General features: G+C 43.6%; 1 protein-coding gene across 5 annotated transcripts in view; it reads right to left on the reverse strand.

Annotated features, from left to right (window-relative positions):
• The window catches only part of mid1 (midline 1), a 30,073-nt gene that overhangs the window by 16,733 nt on the left and 391 nt on the right, over positions 1–12,949 (reverse strand). Inside the window, exon 1 of one of the 5 annotated variants that reach the window (XM_034574229.1) lies at positions 8,919–9,001. The exons of 1 other annotated variant lie outside the window; for it this stretch is intronic. The gene's annotated coding sequence lies outside the window, so the exon portion shown is untranslated. Of the gene's footprint in view, positions 1–4,581; positions 4,824–6,385; positions 6,641–8,918; positions 9,002–12,949 lie in introns of those variants that run through there. 3 more of the 5 variants (XM_034574227.1, XM_034574231.1, XM_034574226.1) reach the window with 3 other exon arrangements.

Genomic DNA, 12,949 nt, shown 5'->3' on the forward strand with positions numbered 1-12,949 from the left:
AAGTATTTAAATATAAAAGGTCCCATTCTAGGGTAAAGAAAACTTGCTTGATGAAACACACAAGGAAACATCACAAGGATTATTTTATATTCAATTTCTGCCAATAATCCCTTTCACCCAAATCTTACACACTGAACCTCTCTGCCTAACAATCAGAACAAAATCCCCATTCAGCCTCCTGACAGCTGAAGGACACTGAGCATCCACTCTGACGGACGTGTCCACAAATAAAGACAGACTCTGCACAACATCATCTGCTGCATCCTCGCCTGCCCCAGTTGGCCCTTGTGTGGGGATCGCAGAGGAACCATCTGCTGACCATGTGTGTCTATTTCCAGACACCCCCCCGCTGTGCTGCGTTTGAGTTCTCCTGTCATTCAAAGGCATCTCCTGAGTGACTATCCTTTTTTCCCGAAAGACAGATACGCACTGTTAATATTAAAGGCACTCTTCAGACAAAGCGATGGGGATGAGCTCTGGAGATGCCGATGTGACTGGAATAACCCAGGTTTCCTCTGTATGATCTACTACTGGGATGGAATTTTCTGATGATGACATCGGTGAGGGAACTGTGTAACTTTTTTTTTTTTTTTCCAAGGAGAACCATAAGAGAAGATTTACAAGAATGGCATTCCGTAGAGCTCATACCTCTACCAAGGCTGAGCAGTTCCCTTAAACGAAAGCATGCTAGGCCAAATTACATGCACTCATAGATATCAGTCGAATATGCCAGATTTTTTTCATCAAGATCCATGAATCATTCCCTTGCTAATTGGTAAAAATGCCAAAATCTCACAATGGTAAAGACAGTCATAAAATAAAAACCCTAGATCCGTCCCCATGCCGAGATCCATGCCAAATTTGAAAGTTTGCGTAATCTTCTAAAAACCAATAAACATCCCGACAGACTGAGGTGAAAACATAACCTCCGTGTCAGCTGAGTTTGTGCTGCAGCTGCTGCTGTTTCATGTACAGAACAAATGTCTATGCAATACTAAACTTTAAATGCAGGACCAAGTAAAAATGGAGTGGGTGAAGTTTCATAACTTTATATACGCCTACCAGTGTTCGGTGTGTGTGCTGTTTTAAGTTCACTATTCTTACACTGCTCCAAAAGTTGAGAAAGCATCAGATATAACAACCAATCGGATTCATATAGTTCAGTTCACTCAACAACAACAAATTAACTTTAAGACAAGGACATGACAAAAACTCAATAAGAGTATATAATAACCAAGATCATATATAAAATCATAGTTTCCTATCACAAAAACGATAATACATCTATATACCACTAAAGCCAGATTAGTTTATGTGTTTCACAGCAGAATCATGATGCTAAAAGCATCAGCAGGTATGACAGGTGTGATACACCGGCACTTTGTCAAATGATGATGAACTCGAGCAGGAACGTAACATTCTGAGTTTTACTTGATGAGGGAATAATGGGTCATTTAGAGATGAAACAATTACAATGTCTCAGATAGGAAGACAATTTCCCGCTCAAGCACTTTCTAATCCCTTTGGTCATGGTTTTTTATCAGCCTTAATCACAGCTCCGAAGCGCGTATTTAGCGACTGAGGGAGTGCGATTGCTCTTTGTCTTCTTTCCCGGGGCAGACACCTAACATATTTATCTGTAATCCTGTCTTCACAGCATAGCTGTGACCAATGCGTGGCCTGTTGCTGCTCCCTTTAAAATGCAGCCAGCTCAGCAGCGGCGCGCTCAGGCCTAATGTGATTTACAGCTGGAGCAGCACGGGCCAAATGATTAGACTGACAAATGTACCTGGTCTGCAGCTGCACACATTACTGAGATTAACTGTGCAAGGTTCCTGGCCACGACCAAAACCCTTTATTATTGCTATTTAAACGATTATGGACGGAAAGTTAATTACAAATCCAAACATTTGGTCCAGTGAATTTTTTTAATCTGTCAAACAGGATCACATGGGAGATAATGACAGTGCCAGAGGAAGTTTTCACTCTGCACTGAAGTGGGAAACTCGTGTTAAACACAGACTGCAAATAAAGATGGACCACGTGTTTCCACTTCCTCTCACGATACAGAAACGAAGCTGAAACATCCTGGATACGAATGCAGCCATCTTGCAGCCTGAATCTGTGCAGTCGCATTTAGAGGGGATCCAGGGATGAAGCTGAGGCAGAATGTACCTGTCGATACATGAGCTCGACCAATCACGAGTCAGTCTCAGCTGTCAATCCTGACCTCTCACCCCGTTTTCCTGACATCAGATAACGAATTAAAACCAAACTTATTAGAAAAATTAACACTTGAACATCAGTGTGATAAGAACTACTTAAAATGACAGAGACCATCTTTGAGAAAAATAATTTATCCTGTACTCTGACCTTTAATTATAGTCCATGTCCTATCCATTAAACCAGAAGAGGAATACTGTAGACAGCCACCAGATGGCGATCGAGATGGTCTGGCTTTACTTGAGGGAGCTGCTTTAAATACGGTCTATAGATCTGAATCAGATAAGTAAAATATGTTGCTGTTTATCTAGTGTTTGTCATTTGTTCTCTGCTCATAAAAGAATTTTAAAACTAGAAGTCATTTCCTCTCTCAGAAGCAAAATGCAAATATTTAAACTTATATTAATTAACAATGTGACAAGTATTGTGATGATTATTGATACTTACTGATATAAAATAGTTCATCTTGATAAAACTGTCGGCCATATTTCCCAGCCCCGGACTCAAGTCTTCCTTCACATTAACAGGATGTTTTATCTCCAAATGAAGAAAGGTCTGTAATATTTGTAGCTGCTGTGTGTCTCACAGACTGAGACGTGGAAACGAGTTCTTAAGGTCAGTTCAACTTTCTCTCTGTGTGTTTTCTGTCTGTGCAGGTCATGGTGGTCAGCAGCACAAACTGCACCCAGCTCTCATTTCCTCTCTGCGGCTTGGCAGGTGGCATCAGCGGGAAAACACCGTCTCCTCCCCACAACCACAGGAGCTCCACAGAAAGTCAGTCACTCTCCAAACATGGCGGCTGCAGCCTGCTGCTGCTGTAAAGTCCATTTTTACAAAAAGACTCGTCTCACGCCGAGCCCTGACCTATGAGGAAGGAGCGTTTATCATGAAACGACTGACTGACACAGTGAGGTTATAAAGCCGGAGGGAAAACATTCACAGAGCGACATCTTGTGGCAGATGTGTGACACACAGCAAATGCCTTAAGTATTAATTTAATTTAATTAAAATGTGTATGCTCTTCTAATCTGTAACCGTTTTATTATTAGTAGGTATATATTATTATAGTATATTATATTGTTTTATCTTATATGATATAATATCATTTTTTGTTTTATGTTGTTTTCTACTGTTCTTTCTATTTTTATAATTTCTATTTAATTATTATCTTTTGAGTTTTTTCTTATCTGTAACATTTTTTCAATTCAGTTCTATTCTACTCTATTTTTCAAATATTTTTTAATCCAATTCTCTACTATGTTTTCTATTAAATCTTTCATTTCTAACGTGTAAAGCACCTTGCAACTGTATATATATAATAAACGTTATTGGTAGTAACTACCCTGAGCGGTGACAAAGTACCTTTAACTCTAAATAGGTTTCAAATGTATTAAATTCCAACAATATATTATTTTATATTCCTTCCAGTACCACAAGTTCAAAAAACCAGACAGTAACAACATTACTATTCACAAACTCCCCCTCCAGTTAATCTCAGTTAACCCTTCACTTAAAATCAATGCCGTGTGTTGTTTTCTCTACTGAGACCTCTAAATGTGCTGCCATGGTGACAGCTTAATATCTATTTGTCACGGCAGCGATCAGAAGCCTGGGTGGGAAGATGTCTAGCATTCCTCCTCACCAGAACAAGATAAGTTACTAATTAATAAGGGATCCGACAACAGACCCCAACTGCAACGTCCCACTTTTTACCATCCGTTATCTCCCTGTAACAAGACTCCTGTGTGCTTTTATGTGTGTCGGCCTGTCACAAACTGGGGCCAGATTTATTACCGCGGCACATATGGATGTTGAACGGGGAGAAACGTCTGTATCTTTTTATCTTATCCGCGAAGCAAATGTTGTGTTGCTGCCAGATTATGGATAAAAGGCTGGTTTTTGTCTCCCTCGGTGCTTCGGCTGATCCTTTTAAGTTTGAGTAGAGGTAATAAATATACTTTTATGATGAAACAAGAGGAGGAATGTGACTGTAAATTCAGGAATAACCGGATTACCCTAACCAAAATACATTCTTTCAGCCAGAGCCCACGTAGAAAAGTATATTTCAGGAAACTGCAGACAAACTGAATTTGAATCTCTCTTCAGTGCTATTTAAAAATGTCAAAATTCCCCTTGGCCTCCTCACTTAGTCACCTTATCCCTTAAGGATTACCCACAGTTGAAAACATGCAGGAATCTGTGATCACAACAAGGCCGAACAGACTCAGCACTTGTACAGAAAACTGCTGCCTGGAAACTTGTAAATATGTGATGACTCAGTGTTTAGGCAGCAACACACAGAGGCACAGCAACATAAAGTAAAGAACAGACTGAATTAAAAGTGACCCTGTGACTTACCCGCCACATGATTACATCCATTAACAGGCAGCGGAGGAAAAGAACCACCTTCAAACGCCAGTGTAGATTATTTGGGGGGGCTCTGCACAGATCATCCACTGCAGAGGTCAGAGCTCGGATCAATGAGTGACTGGTCTCTGCTGCTCCATGTGAGGCACTGACCCTCTAACCCGGTTCTCTGCGTCTGCTGCCTGTCAGCAGGGGGATCGAAACTTTCCACCCCTTTTCCCTTCCTCTCACTGAGAACTGTACCTAACTCATCCACCATTAGCCAATCGTGGGAGAGGGGCAGGACTTCTCCAGTGGTTTGGTCTATCACACAGTGCTATCAGAGCATGGAGTCCTGCCATAACGCTCATTAAAAAGAAAACTTTCATCCTCAAATAAACATGTTCGAAAAGGCTGAGTTGCACACCACAAAAACAACCCGTGGATAAAAAAACACATTTCTGTGCAAAGTTTGGTGAGATGACATTCACAGATAATATCGACCACGACTGCTTCGCCTTTCCTACCAACAAACGTGGTCTGGATCATTGCTGTTGGACACATGTTTCATACTTGAGGTGAGTTCAGAATACACTCAAATGAATCTGGAATAAAATACTTGAAACATTGTGACACTTGTGTGAGACACTGTCTTTTCTCGTGAATGTTGTAAGACGTGTTATTTTGTTGATGCATGTTCAACAGGTTTTTTTGGGGTATTTTTTTCCTCTCTCTTGTCGAGGGCTAAGGACACAGGATGTTGCCCTGGGAGGTAAAATGTGATTCATGAAAATGGGCTATACAAATAAAATGTCTTTGGTGATTGATTGATTGACTTATTGAATGTAAACGCAAAAAGATCTCCAGAGCAAATTCCAACTAGGATAAACAGAGGTAAATTCAGAGACCTTTCATTGTTTCCCACACAACAACCCTGTCTTTAAGCAGTTGGTTGGTCCAGATGTTGATCAAGAAAACCGCACTAACTCGACAACTTAAGTTCTTATCAGTGATCCCAGCCTTTAGTTTTCTCATGGAAACACATTCACGGAAAACATGAACACGCAGGAATGTGCTGCGGCTCAGACAGCTGACTTACAGAGAGCAGCAAGTTGCCTCAGATTCGTGACATCTGTTCAGCAGTCTTCAGCTACATGGAAAATGTTCCCCAACATGTGCTGGCTGACACACTTGGCATCCAAACAACGGCGATGCTGATCACATAATGAGGTACCATCGATTTCCTCGGCTCTGGGTCTGAGAACACGCTCGCTGTGAAACTGTTGAGGTCTGAGGTTTGTAGTTGGAGGCGTCTTTTACCTGAGAAGACCTTGTCAGCCACGTCAAATCAGCGTTGTTGATACAGTAACTCTGTGTAAAGCAAATGTTTTTGTTATGCGGTAAAACCGGCGCACACGAGACACGGATTGATTTGGAATAGCAGCGACTCCGGGCGCCTGCCAGGAGTTCTTGTGTTGCAGTTTCGCCTGCAGGGTTCAATAAAGTATGAAGGCGAAAGGTGAGAGCAATGAAAACAACTTAGATTGTAAAGTATGAGAGGGCAGATAAAGACCTGAAGAGTCACATAAACACACTGGTATCTTGGTGATTCCATGACACCCAGTGCGAAATACAATAGGAGCCTCAGTATGTGCATAATGTGCAAAGTAATTGATTTCAAAATGTCAAAAATCTGCGTGGAGAAAAGTGCACGCATGGATACAGCAATGCACATTTATTCAAGTGCACCAAAACTTTCTCAAGTCCAAAGTCGACTTTAAAGTGTCCCCCACTGGAATTACAGATCATCCCTTACCTCTCGGTCTGTTAGTCAGTCAGTCAGCCGGTCCATAGTCCAGGTGACGAACAGCAATAAAGCCCGGGAAGAGATTTCTCTGAAAACACTGGCTTTCCTCAGAAGCCTCCCCTCAGCTCCTGCTTTCTGTCTGGGCTCTGCTGCTTCATCTGTCTCACCGTTTATCTCTGAAAGTCCCTTCACACAGTTTCTTCTCCTCCTCTAATCCTCTCTAAAGGAAGCCCAAACTGCTCCAAATGCTTCAACCCCGGCACAGACTTCTCAGGCTTTCTCCCTCGCTTTGTATTATTTTGTTGGCTGGGATCATTAACTTACTCCCATGAGAACATAGGGAGGTAAATAACCCCCCTCCCTCCTTCCTGTGGGATGCTGTCAATCACGTCTGATGATGAGGCGGCGAGGGGGGTGGGTGCTTTCAGCCACACGAGGAGGCGCTCCTGATTGGTCACCGGGGAGCAGAGGTGCCCTGCATGACAAATGGGAGCGACGGGGATGGATGGGCCTGTCGAGATGCTCAGCTGAGGTTACGTGAACCTGTATAATAGACTTTTTAATGCAGCGCGCTCATTTACATGTCATTCAAGAGGAAAATAAAGCCGCGGAAATGAGTGAGTAATCAAACGCTGGCGTCGCAAAGGTCTCGTTAACGCAGGGGAACCTAAGAAGGAGCCATTTACGTTGTAACATGATTAACTGCAGGTGAACGCCGGGGTCAACGTGGAGAATCACAAGCACTTTAAATGGCTCTTTGGTACAGTCTGGACACTCGCTGGGGAGACTGGGAGAGCGGCGCAAAGCTTCCGTTGCCATGACAGTGTGGCGAAAGCAGCGATGCATCTTGGCACTCGAGCCAGATGCCACTCTAATCTTTTCACTGGCAAACCTTCCGCTCGCTCTTCACAGCCTCAGTTTGTTCCTCAGTCAAGCCCACTGCTGTCTGTCACTCTTTCCGACGTCCCCTGCCAATCTAAAGACGGCCGCGTTTTGTCGGGGAAAAAGACACATATTGTGACATTGTTAGCAGGACATCGTTAGCGGGACCTGAGAGGGGGTCACTCTACTCCCACTGACCACAACTCCCCTCTTAAGGCCCACAAGCCAGGAGAGGCAACGGTCGATTCAAGCACGGCCTCTTGTGTGAGTTATTCTGCCCACGTCACTAACACACTAATGGATTTGTAAACAGCACAGCACAAATCAATTTCCCGTGTAAAACACACAGACAGCGATGCTACATTATCCTCACACCGCTAATCAGATGTGCGCCGCAGATTCGGTAATTTACAGCGGCAAAGGAAATCTGTACGAGTAAGTATTTACAGCGCCGCCCAAGGCCTCGCAGCGCCACGCAACGGGATAATGACCTCGCCACTTCACACGTTCACATCAAGATTCATTTCACTGCAATAAGACGCCATAAAACCCATGATATTTACATGGATTGTGGAGTAATGGTGACATTTGAGGCCAGTGGTTTTTTTTTTGAAAGGTGAAAATGGTTTACTGCTCCAGGATCCATCCAAACTGGCATCCCCTCTCTGAACTGTAAGAAGCATTAAGTGTAAAAAAAAAAATGTCTCCCTCTGTTTTAGACATCCCTAAAAACTTGTCTGGGCTGTGGTCTGAGTGTCTGTCCCCACCTCGCCCACTGGAAACCCAAATCCAGGCTAACACACAAAGTCTCTGTCTGCAGAAATTGACGAAAATAACAGCTGAACTTCCAGCACTCCAAACAAATATCATGCACAGTTTATAAATCCAAATATTTGACATCTTCGACAAAAGAGAAACTGAATGTTCCAGCATAGCAATTAATAGGACATAAAGTCATGATTTAATCCAGTCCAGATGTTGGGAGGCTGACAATAACAGTTATATGTTGTGTTAATGCATTTGTATAAGTGACAATCAAGATGTTTATGTTCTAGGTTTAATCCCTGCAAAATTACTTCTGGAAATTATAGAAAAAAACATCTTGGATTATGCTGTACATATATTCCCTTATCAATAAGTAACAGCACTGTTGAAATAATTATTCAAAACAAATGAATATTCATCCCCACTAAATAAGGCCATTTGCTGCCTGAGGCGGTTCTCTCAGTGGCGGCTGGCACATCAAGCTGTATTAATTGGGAAAAGACCTGAAAAGGGCCAGAAAAGGCCTCCTGAAGGAGAAGATAAGAAGTTGGAACAAAATAGGCTGTGAAATATGATGATGGGGGAGAAAAAGGAAACAGGATTTCTCCCAGGGAGCAGACTAGCAGACATTTGTAAGCTTCATCATTCTGTTAGAGGGTTTATTCCTCACCTTGCTGCAGCAGCCATTAGAAAGTGCACTGAACAAAGGAGTCCTTCAATATAAATGTAATCTGAGGCGTTCAAAATCGACGTTACGCAGAAAAGAGAGAAAGAGGAGACACATCTGATCAGCAGAAGGATAAACTCCAGCAGATATTGCTGACTGAATCCAATCATCGCAACTTTTCCAATGACACAGCAGCCATAAAAAATAAGCTGAATAAGCCTGACTTACGTGCTATTGTCCGGGGTGATCCTCTAAAGCCCAGGAAGATGCAACTCCCTCTGATGCCTCTTTCTCTTTCAGTTGCACATGGGCGGAAGACAAAACAAAACATGCAGTAGCATCCTGGCTACACTCGTCTCCTTCCACACTCCCTCCCTCATGGCTAGAGCTCCCCAACCCTACCCCGCCCCGCCCTGCCCGAGCCCTGAGTTCACGCAAGCGTAAAACATGTCCAGGAAGCATCACTTGCACTGGGCCATCTCATGGATGCTGTGTCCATTAAGGCTCAGGTCCACCAACCAACCAACCAACCAACCAACCCCCTCCTCCTCATCTCTGGGGTTGTGTGCTCTTGCCCCGGGCTCCCCGCCCTCTCAGCAATAAAACAAAGAGGTAACAAATGGAGAGACAAAGGGGGGTGGGGGGGGTTGCATAAACCTTGGGGACCACATTGTGATGAGTTCCTGACTACACAGGCAGGCCCCGAACAGATGGGATCAGTCTCCAGGGCTGTGCTGCGTCGATGCATTTCATATTCGGCTCTACACAAACTGGAGAAAAAAAAGGCACTCATCAGATTGTGCACCACATCCGAGCAAAAGGACAAAACAGAACATCTTCATCATGTCGTGTTTGTCATTGAGCTCTCAGCAATTAAACTCTGACTGCACACGTCTAATTGAGTTAGCGCACGGTCGTCTTTTTCCAGAGCAAACCCTGATCTGAGCGGAGATAATTGTTTTCCCCAACTAGGACGAGTCCAAAGCCGCCACTCCTTGTTTTGCCAGTGAACAATAAGATGAGCGCATGGCCGGACCTCATCGTGGCAAAGGCTCAAGATTTTAATTGCTTTCATCCCCGGGGAAAATAACCAAGCAACACACCAAACATCATTAAATAAATGAACACGTTAGTACCGAGCCAATTAACACTTACCGCAATTTATCTCCAACTCTCAACACAGAGGTGTTACTCGAGGTGATATCCCTGAGACTTTAATTGCTAAATGCTGTTTATTGCAAGCATTCTGGGTAGAATCCAGAGTGTGCAAAAGAGCTGCTGAGCCAATCGCATCGGCCACTGTCTACATGCATTCAGAGCGCTTTATGATTAGCTGGCAGAACATATAGGACTGTTGAGGGCATTGACCCGGAATTGATTCTTTTCCCCTGAAAATGGTGCAGCCTTGTTGGCGCTGTGTTGGTCGTTTTGCCAACAACAGGATCGATGCTCCGTCCAGTCCTCCTCTCTGATGCGTTGTAGGAAACAAATAAATGCTGTGGTGCAGACTGGTGTGATTGAATTTTGTGTAAAAGAATCTGTCTGAGGCCTCGGCGCCGGTCTGTGTTTCTGTCACTGAGTGCTATTAACAGTTGAAAACTCGATCCCCGTGCCCAAAATAAACCTTATGCAAAAACCAAGGACAACACAAACCCAAACTCTAACCTACAGGCGCAAACAACTACTGAATATTCAAATTAGATTTGTTGTCACACTCCATTGTCGTTCCTTTTGTATGTTCGGATTGGATCATCTGGTGCAGGGGCGGATCCAGTAGCCCCTGGCCCCAGCTGAATCTAATTGGCCACTGAAGTGCCCCTTTCCTGTCACTAGTCACTTACTAACAACACTAACAATAAATATGACAATTTGTTATGTTTTGAAAAAACAACAAGGAATGACTTAGGTCTAAATCAGGAAATTGTGCATTGATGTTGGGCATAAAAATGGCCCCTTTGTGTAAATTGTGGCCCCTTTATGGCCCCTGATGTAGAAAAATCGAAGATCTGCCATTGATCCAGAGTGACATGAAATTCAGCCCTGACTGTGCTGGCACACTTGGGTGCTTGATGGTCTCCGTTGGTTCCCGAGCCCAAGTAGCACCTATGGAATCTTCACCTAGTAATTGTAATGAGCAGGACCATTGAGACACTTTGATAATGTTTGAAGTGGTGTATGAAATTGGTTTATGATCTGGCCCTCGTTGAATGATTAAAACAAAGTTATGATATGATCAAAGATCACAGACCATAACAACCAGTTGTTCTTTGAATGCAACACAATTACTGTCTGGAACTGTCTCATCGGAAATAAAACAGCGACTGAGTTTTGGGAAAGTAAGGTCATGTCTTATATTTAGTCCTCACCACATCCTCATAGCCTGAAAGTCTCTGCTTTTATTTTGTATTTTTTCATGAAAAAAAGAAAAAGATTCTTATGAAAGGGTGCGGTGAACGTCTGCTACATTCTTTGCTGCTGGGAGAAGCCTGTAATTGCTTCCAGCTTCTGAGGGATAGGAGAAAAAAAATCTGAGCGTCACATCTTTATCAAGAATCTCCCTTCAACAACACTTATGTTATCTTATCGTGCTGCTGAAACACTCAACCACCCTCGCGTCTGCAAACTCCAGCCGAAACCCAGCTCCTGAATACACAGTCACATCAGCAGCGGCTTTAAAGACATTATATATTCAATGTAGCCAGGTATAAAACTGCTAAGAGGACTTTTGAGACCCACACACTGTTCTCTCTGTCCTCCTATTCAGAGAAAATGAGACCTCCTACACCAAGAAATGCTGGAGGAGGGCTGAACATCTGTTGTGGCTTGTCGTGTTCATGTGTCCAAGGAGACCGTCGGAGCCAGAGGCAGAGGTCCAGCTGTCGGTATCTGGGTCGGCTGCATCCGAGCTGAGGGACGATTTCAAAACACCCTCTGTTCAGGGAGAGCGACTTCCAACAGCGTTTTCCACTGCTGCAGCTTGCACCATCAGCGATAACCGGTGTACAAAGAGAATAGATGCAAGAGGCCGGTCTCTGCAGCGTTACTCGATGCTCCGAAGGTTAAAAGACAGTCAGAGCGATCAGTTTTCTCCCTGGTTTCAGTGTGGCCCTAGGAAATATTCCCACTTTACTCTCCATCTACATGTCAACAAAGCATTCCTTCAAGACTGAGGAGAGCACATTCCTCCGTCTTGGCCTGAGAAGCACATTCTTTGGAGTTCAACGTGGATTAAACATTTGCTCTTCCCGTGGAGGTATCGTTGATATAAGAATATTCTTCACACACACACACACACACACACGCACACACACACACACACACACACACACACACACACACACACACACACACACACACACACACACACACACACACACACACACACACACACACACACACACCACTTCCATGAACAGTTATTGGCTCTAACAATGAGACTGTACCAGCTTCCGCTCGCGCCCTGTCACAACAAGCAGGCCCGGAGATTTCACAGCTGCTGATGGAGCTGGCACCGCTGACCTGACGGAGACAGTCGTGTTTATCACTCGGGGGGAAAAGGGAAAGAAGACACAGAGCTGCGCGAGATTCAAATCACCATACGTCCAACGCACTGAGGGAAAATAATAGTACAGTGAATTGTCTTCTCTTCACGGGCCAGTTCATACAATGGATCTAATTCACAAAACAGAAATAGCAAGAAAGAAAACTTAGGTTTTTATTCTCTCCAAACTGAGGGAATGAGGGCATCTCAGAGCAATAGCAGAACCAGATGTGTGCATGGGGGGAACCAAAATGAATTAACCAGAGTTCCCTATCCGCAGCTATTTGGCACAATTACGCCTTCTGTTCTCGCTCAGGCCGACATAACATTGCTTAAGTTCACACCAAAAAAAAGAAAAAGAACTTGCCGAGTCATTGAAAATCCACGTTTACGCTTGTAAAAAATACAAAAGAACCTTGCACACAATGACAGAAACGACGAGCAATTGTTCCCCATGCTCAAGAAATGTTTTTGTATTTTGGGCTATAATAATTATTTGCCAGCAGCACCTTTATGAGGAGGCAGATTTCTCCTGTCAGCAGTTGTGCCGCATGTGCAAACAAGACTGAACTTGATAACATATCTGGCTCTGTCTCTGAATTAACTTTCCCATACAAAGAAACACAAACAACCAACACTCCTTCAGTGATTGTGTAAAATGTGCTGCCTTCGTCTTGTGAAAACCGGGTTGTGCATGAGTGTGCATTTAATATTTTCC

This window comes from Hippoglossus hippoglossus, chromosome 21 (genome assembly GCF_009819705.1).
Source record: "Hippoglossus hippoglossus isolate fHipHip1 chromosome 21, fHipHip1.pri, whole genome shotgun sequence".
Classification (NCBI taxonomy): domain Eukaryota; kingdom Metazoa; phylum Chordata; class Actinopteri; order Pleuronectiformes; family Pleuronectidae; genus Hippoglossus; species Hippoglossus hippoglossus.